General features: G+C 40.8%; 1 protein-coding gene across 21 annotated transcripts in view; it reads right to left on the bottom strand.

Moving 5' to 3' along the window:
• BLTP1 (bridge-like lipid transfer protein family member 1) overlaps window positions 1-7374 on the bottom strand; it is a 194760-nt gene extending 187386 nt beyond the window's left edge. For 18 of the 21 annotated variants that reach the window (XR_011537220.1, XR_011537221.1, XR_011537219.1 and 15 more), the window contains exons 1-2: window positions 7057-7354; window positions 5478-5566 (exon numbers count right to left, since the gene is read on the bottom strand). The gene's annotated coding sequence lies outside the window, so the exon portion shown is untranslated. Of the gene's footprint in view, window positions 1-5477; window positions 5567-6883 lie in introns of all 21 variants that reach the window. The other 3 variants (XM_070609158.1, XM_070609160.1, XM_070609157.1) reach the window with 3 other exon arrangements.
• Between the last annotated feature and the right edge of the window lie 840 nt (window positions 7375-8214).

An 8214-nucleotide genomic window follows, 5' to 3' on the forward strand; every position in this document is an offset into this window, starting at 1 on the left:
AAAGGCCCAAGATTTCTGAAGATGGAGAAAACCTTAAAGAGGAGATCGTGAGCAACAAAAGCAAACTTAGTTTCCTTAACAATTTTGGCGATGGTCAGCAGCTTTGCATGCGTAAATCAAAATTATATAATGTCCTATTCTGTTCATTTAAACAAACAAAATAAACAATTATCCTCCAGTGCTTTACAAGAAACACATTTTAACAGTGATAGCTAAATCATCATTAACGTTCTTTAAAAAAAATCACTTCAACAAAAGGAGAAAGTTAAAAAACAATAAAATGCATAGCAGTAAACAATGACTAAAATGTGTCTCATTCATTACAAATATAAGAGAATATATATATAACTAAATATCAGAATTTTATAACGAAAAGAAATTAGTTGGCATAAATAACAACCAAGAATGTATTAAGTTAATACAAATAACATAGTTCTACAAACACCAGTGAGGAGGATTCTTAGAAGCAGATCAAATACCAACGTACACAGTCACCAGGCAACTAGTACTGATGGAATATTCAGATATGGGGACTGATGATTCAAATAGTATAAATCAGCAAACTAAACAAATGTAAAGTACTTTCCAACATCATAATCTATGCTACCAAAATGGTTCTTCATGTTATAAATGGAAGAATCTGTAACATCTAAGAAGTCATATCATCCAACAAAAATGTTGCACTTTAGCAAAGCTCACTTTCATAGCCAGAAATTTATGCTGGTTCACCTAAACACTTATTGAAAGTGGGAAAAAAAAAATCTCTTAAAAGCCATAGAAAACATATCTACTAATAGGGTAAAAAAAACTAACTTCAAATCTAGAAGAAACCATGATTTTTAAATATTACCCACCTTGAATCATCCCCCAGAACTAATTACTATCTTCAGCATATTCCTTAGTATGGTCAGCGATACAAAGAGGGCAACAGAAATTCCCATGAGTGAAAGGTTTAATCTTCCCACTTCTACATCCCATAAATTGATTGGCTGTGGGGTTTGTTTGGTTTTTGCTTTTTGTACTGGTTGGTGAACATACTCTACAAGTTTCTTTTAATTCTTTTAATCAAGAATTCAATATATCACTTCCATTTTGATTAAAAATACACCAGGAGGCATAACACTAAAAAGTTAGCATCAACAAAGTAAAATTATAAAGATTTTTTGTAATAAAATTATTTCCATTTTCCTGTCCAGCCCTTAAGTTTCTCTCTATCATCTGCCTTCAGTCACTTCGTTCAGAAACCACCACCTAATACATATTCAAACTATCCACCCAAAAAAATAGGGTCTTTGGATATGGGGGAGAGGGAGAAAGACACTGGCCGTGTGTTTACCAACATTCTCATCATATCAAGTCCAAAAAAATATTTTTTTATTAGCATGTTGCTATGCAGACGGCCCAACAGATCCATTTAATAGCCAATTCCTGTGAGCTGAGAAAATTGCTACAATAGAAATTGAACTTTTATGTAAGAGTAACCAAAAAAAGGCTACTTCAAGGAGTTTTATGGGGATAAGACCTATACGATACTACTGGTGACATCCGACACAATATTTTAAATGGATACTGAGCTGAATAGAAACAAACTTTACATATACATAAAAAGTGACAAAGTACAATAAGGTCAATACTCTAATGTTTAGACTCTAAACACTTTGGTCAGTGTTACCTGACTTTTGAAATGTTCATTCCATGGTATTAACTCATTAAAATGATTAAATGATAAACGGTATCATTAAAAAGATAAAACATAGCTACCACAACAATGGCTAACATTTATTCACTGCTTGCCATGTGTCAGGCACTGCTCTAAACACTTTAAATGTATCATCAGAAATAACAACTATTGGGGGCTGGCCCCGTGGCCGAGTGGTTAAGTTCCCGCGCTCTGCTGCAGGCGGCCCAGTGTTTCGTTGGTTCGAATCCTGGGCGCGGACATGGCACTGCTCGTCAGACCATGCTGAGGCAGCGTCCCACATGCCACAACTAGAAGGACCCGCAATGAAGAATATACAACTATGTACCGGGGGGCTTTGGGGAGAAAAAGGGAAAAAATAAAATCTTAAAAAAAAAAAAAAGAAATAACAACTATTTACAATTCCCCATTTTACAGATGAGAAAACTGTGGCAGTGAGAAGCTGAGCACAAACACCGCTAAGACAAGGCTGACCTGGGATTTGAACCTAGGCTTTAGAGTCTGTGTTACAGTGCCTCTCACAGCATTTGTGTTGACAGAAATCAGTCAGTAATTATCTCTTAGTCCTGTTTCCTTACTACAAAAAATGAGTTCCTTCCTCCCAGCTCTAAATTCTAGTTTAGGAGCTAATATGAATGTTAGAATTTTGGTATTAAAAAATTCATATTTTGCCCACTATGGCATTTTCTCCTAAAATGATCCTCCCTAAGGCAAAGGTCAGTAATCACTTTTTTTAAATAACCACAAGAGGTAACAGATCAAGATATTGAGCTTAATTAGCAGCAAAGACGGCCAAACTGTAAAGTGAGCTAAATCTGACTGAATCACCTCTGCACTTGTTTGCACTTCTCTCTCACCTGGTCATAAGGCCTACGTCTACATATTTTCAAAAAGTTTATTTGCCCCTAAAGAAACTGACAACTGATAGAAGATGTGTGGTAGTTTTAAAATAGGTCCAAAATTTCTTTGTATTCCTCTCTTCAAGAGGTGGAGTTTAATTAATTCTCCTCCCAAGTGTGGGCTGGACTTAGTGATTCAGTTCTAAATGAATATGGCAGAAACAGTGGCATGTGATTAGGTCAAAAATGGCATCACAGCTTCCTCCTTATTCTCTCATTTGGCTCATCTGATCCAGAGGAAGCCAGCTGCCTTGTTAGGACACTTAGAAGCCCTAGAGAGGTCCATGTGGCAAGGATTTGAGGCCTCCAGCCAACAGCCATGTACATGAGCCAGCATGAAAGCAAATCTCCCAGGCCCCAGTTGAGTCTCCAGATGACTGAAGTCCCAGCTAAGATCTTGGCTGCAACCTCATGAGAGACCCTAAGCCAGAAGCAACCAGTCTAGTCCTTCCCAAACACCCGACCCACAGAAACTCTGAGATAATAAACATCTTAAGCTATTAAGTTTTTGGATAATTTGTGACTCAGCAGTAGATAACTAATACAAAGTATGAGAAAGGAAATTTTGTGAGACATCTGCAAGGTATCTCTACCCTAATGGTTCACACTTGTCATCTTAAGCTAAACCCTTGCTCCACTCTCCTCCTCCCTTCCAAAAGATCAGAAGTCAGCAACACCACACTGCTCAGGAGTCAGAAATCACATGAGTGAACCATTTCCTCTTTCTATCATAAGTGGGAGTGTCTAGCAAGGACTCTGTGAAGCAACCTCCACCCTGCCTCTGACAAATTTATCTGTAGCCATAATCATCACCACCTCCTTCACTCCTGTCTCAATAGAGGTCTATCTAAAGTCCCCTTAACCTGCATCCTTGTATTCCATCCCTTCCAGCTTGGTCAGCGACCTTGCTTCACCAACTATTCTCTCTCATTCATCTTTATCTTCAAGAAATAAAGAGTGTAAATGCAGTCATATCACTCACACCTTTAAAAAACAAAAATTCTCTCTCAAACTCCTATCTCTAGCCATCCCTTCTCTATTTCATTTAAAACCAAACTTTGTGAAAGAGTAAATGACATTGGCTATTTCAATTTCCTTATCTCTTAGCCAGCGTGAACTGGATCCACCTTTATAATTGCTGTTGCTCAGGGCAACAATTTCTTAATTGACGTCCAGTGGATACTTTTGTTGTCTTAATTTTATTTGATGTCTCAAAGATGCTTAATACTCATTCCTTTTCTCCAAACTCAGTTCTTCCACCGACTTCTGTGATTCTCTTGATTTTCTCCTACTTTCCTGCCCACTTCTTCATCTTCTTTGATGTGTGTTTTTCTTCCACCTTACCCTTAAATGTTAGGGCTCTCCATCCTCATTTTTCTTCTATAACTTACATTTTCTCCCTGACTGATCTCATCCATTCCTGTTGCTTTTAACTAACATCTATAAACTGAGACTCCAAAATGTACATCTCAAGCTGGGTCTTCTTAACTCAGATCCACACATACCAGAGCCTAACAATATTTCTTAGAAGTCACAGATGCTTCGTATATAAAAGCCCCAAACTGAATTCATTTCCAACCACGTTTCTCAATCTACTGCTCTTCCTATACTCTCTCAGTAAATGGCCCCAGAATCCACTCAGTTTCTCAAGCCAGATAGCAGATAATTCATTTTCTTTATCCTGCCAATATTAACAAACATTAATTATGTGCGTAAACATGATAGTGGCTAGAAATTATTCTGACTCCACTTTCCCTCAAGCCCACTAAATCCTATCTATTCTATCTCCTTTGCCTCTATCTAATTCATCTCCATCTCTTAATTCCCATTTGCACTGCTTTACGTCTGGTTCTCATTTGCCACCTGGATTATTACAATAGCCTCTAACTGATCACCAGGCTTCCAATATCATCTCTCTCCAATTCATCATCCAGACTGCTGCCTATCTGACTATGTCACTTCTATTTGTCATATATAAGTTCCTTGAAATTTTCTCAAATTAAAGAGTCAACTTTCTTAAATTCCCATGAAATTCTGGCATTAACTATTTTTAACATGAAAAGCAGTGTGCTAAAGTGAAATCTTTAAGAATCCTAGCTTCCCACTGTATCTTAAAGTAACACTAGAAGAGTACTTCCCTTTATTAACTAAAATAATATGAAAAATTTATTATAAATACTAATATTCATTTATGGGTAGTGCTGTTTCCCTAGTCTTATAAACCAAAAATATCCTTGCATATAAAATCAAGAAAATGTATGGGTTCGCAACAATATTGCCTTCTATACAGAAAATTCACTACTCTAGTACTTCCAGGGACATGATGACCACTACTCTACCACTAGAAGCCTGAAATAATGTCTGACATATGGTACTCAATCAATATTTATGAAATGAATTAAATGTTTCTTAATCATGTCTTCTATTCTCCATAGAACTCAGTAAAAAATATATACTTTTCGTTCTCATTTATACTCATTCATAGAGTTCAATCATACACAGTATTGTATGACGAACAAACCAAAAGTCAACTAATTTTCTTCATTTCCTTTCAAAACCCTGTATAACACAGGCAGATTAATGAGCAAGCAAAACAGAGAAAAGACAAGTTGACACTTGATAGAGAATCAAACCAAACCCTCCACTAGCCTTCTCCTGCCAACACACAAGCTATGCACATGACCCACCTGTCAGTCAGATATCAATAGTTCAAAAGTTAGGGAAGATTGGCAAGTCACATTATAAACCACTACCACCCCCACCCCCATTCCTTCACCATTTAAGCAGACTAAACCACAACTGAAGCAAAAAGTCAGATTTCCTCTATCTGAGCTTTAACTGGAAATTAGATTTTTTAAAAACTTAGCCAAAATATTTACCCAAGTTTTTTTCCCAGAGTCTGCAACGTTCTGTTTTTCCTTCTCTTTATCTTCAGAAGGCCCATCTGCAGTGTTTCATCTTAACAAACCTGAAAAGAATATCATTGTAACCAATTATACAAGACATTCTGGTTTTATCAGCAGTTTCACCATTTCAGATTAAACGATTTGATTACACAAGCTCTCACACGCAGGGACACACACACAAAGAAAGTCTTCAATGTTAGTCCAATATTACATTTCCTTCTTTGAAGTTTCCAAAAAAGAAATACTCCTAAATCTAGACTAAGAGCACAATTTCCAAACTACAGCCTTCCAAAGGTTTCAAAACCACTGTACTTATGGAAAGATCATGATTTAGGTAGTCAAAGAGTTCTAGAGATCAAATCCCACCTTTAAAACATATTAGAAAGGTAGCCTTTAAAAAATTGCTCTCTCAAACTGTTAGATCCTTGCTGGCAAGAATGGTGCCTCAGTTTCCTTTCTATTCCCAGCACCTGGCACACTGTTTATAAATGAAAATCACCTTGCAAACTCTTAGGATGCTTAGGAGATGGTAAGGCATGCTGATTAAGGGACTGTACACTGAAGTCAGATTACCTGGTTTAAATCACAGCTCTGACTTTGGATAAGTTGTTTTTTAGGACTGTGGGCTTTAGTTCTCATCTATAAAATGACAAATAATAATAGACCTTACATGATAGGATTGCTACGATGATTAAATGAGATAATATAATCACACAAAGTCTGTACCACTCAATAGTTATATAAGACAAATATTCTGGTTAATTAATCTATTTTTACACTTCATATATCTAGCTGACTTAGAATAAATCAGCCTCATTGCTATGCACAGAGTGAAAGCAGCAACATGAAACCAGTTGTAACTTACACGCTTGGACAGTTACAAAACCTTGATTTCCTTACAGAGGAAAGTTACAAGAACTCTTTCCCTTTAACAAGCGTCCCTAACTTTCTACTGTCAAAACTAAGGCCAAAAGGGCGACGAGAAGGGGGGTGACGACGAAAATTCTGCAGAAGGAAAATCAACTTCCCTTCACCTTCTTTTAGCCAAAAGATGTTTCCGCTGAAATGTACACTTCCATAGTGTGGACTCAGCAAATACCAATACAGAATACAAAACACACCACGCCTGGGGAGGAAACGGGGGTTCTAAGGCTCGACCGCCCTTGGTCAATCGACCCTGTGCCAAGCGGTATTGGGTCTCCCGCAGGCGGGTGCTGCTAGCAAGGCTGAAGCCTGAGCTTGCAGGTGCACTATCCTTCCCGCGGAGTCCACACACTAGCAAGTAGGCGCCGCCCACTCGCCTTAACACTACGGCGGGGCCCGCTCCTGCACCCGAGCCCCAGCTATCTGTCAGGGCCCTTCCAGACCTTCCCACTGACCTCCGACACCCGCTCTACTGGTCCCCGGGCTGCAGGTAAGGATGGCAAAAGGATAAGAGATGAGTCGACGGCGCAGCAGGCAGCTGTGACGAAGTCAAACCTCCCCGACTCCGACCCCGCTGAGGTCCAGAGATGCTGGACAAAGTGCTGCCCACTCCGACACGTCCGCTTACCCGAACGAGCACCACTGCTGCCCGGAACCACTCACGCCTCTCTCCACTGGACGCCGAGGGCCTTGGGCGGCGGCGGCGGCGGCGGCGGCGGCAGCAGCAGCAGCAGCAGCGCCGAGCCGGACACTGCCTGCAGGCCTCTGCCCGGGCCCACACCCTCTCGCCCCGCCGCCCCGGCCCGCCGCCCGAGGTCTGAACCTCCCAGACCCGGCCACTGACACCCAGAGGAGTGGAGGACTATAACAGGGGTCCGAACTGGGGTGGGGCGGCACTGCGGCTGCGTCAACTGGTAACGTCACACGTCACGGCGCCGGCGCCTCTAGGCACGCCACGCGAGCCCCGCCCAGGAGTCGGCGGCGCCCCGCCCTCCCGGGCTAGGGGGCGGAGCCTGGGCCGTGAGGCGGCGGTCAGGGGCGGAGTTGAAGAAATCACCTTGCTCTCCACCCAAAAGGAATGTTAACGAATGGTCTTCCGGAGGCCGAGAGAGAGATAAGCAGAGGTAGGAATAGACCACTAACAGAAAGGAGAATCAGACTGGTGCTATGATGTGAAATGAATCTGCTCGGAATAGAGAGCAGTAGTTTTATGACCCTGTCAATAAAGGGGACTTGATTGTGTGAAATGCTGCAGCGCTGAATCTCTCAAAGTGTTATTGCTATATTAGTGAAAAGTGCTTTGATGCTCACCATTTTTTTTGTCTTTCTGCTTTTTGTCCCCAAATCCCCCGAGTACATAGTTGTATATATTTTAGTTGTGGATCCTTCTAGTTGTGGCAGGTGGATTGCCGCCTCAGCGTGGCCTGATGAGTGGTGCCATGTCTGCGCCTAGGATCCGGAGCAAGGAAACCCTGGGGTGCTAAAGCGGAGCTCTGCTCCAACTTAACCACTCAGCAACCGGGCTGCCCCCATGCTCACCATTTTTAGAGAGAGGCTCTTCATATTATTTAGCAGGTGAACCCAAGCAAACGACTTTCTGAAATTAGAGACTTATCACAAGTATTTTGCACTTGTTATGTGCAAATCGTAACAGAGAAAAGTGGGAAACAGTCTTAGCTCTGTGGAAGCTTTCTGATTACTTGGGGCAGATGTGGGATATGCCCATAAGACAACTAACTAGCAGTGCAAACAGTAATATACTAGCGGTAACAAACCGTGTTAAGCA

This window comes from Equus przewalskii, chromosome 2 (assembly GCF_037783145.1).
Source record: "Equus przewalskii isolate Varuska chromosome 2, EquPr2, whole genome shotgun sequence".
NCBI classification, from domain to species: domain Eukaryota; kingdom Metazoa; phylum Chordata; class Mammalia; order Perissodactyla; family Equidae; genus Equus; species Equus przewalskii.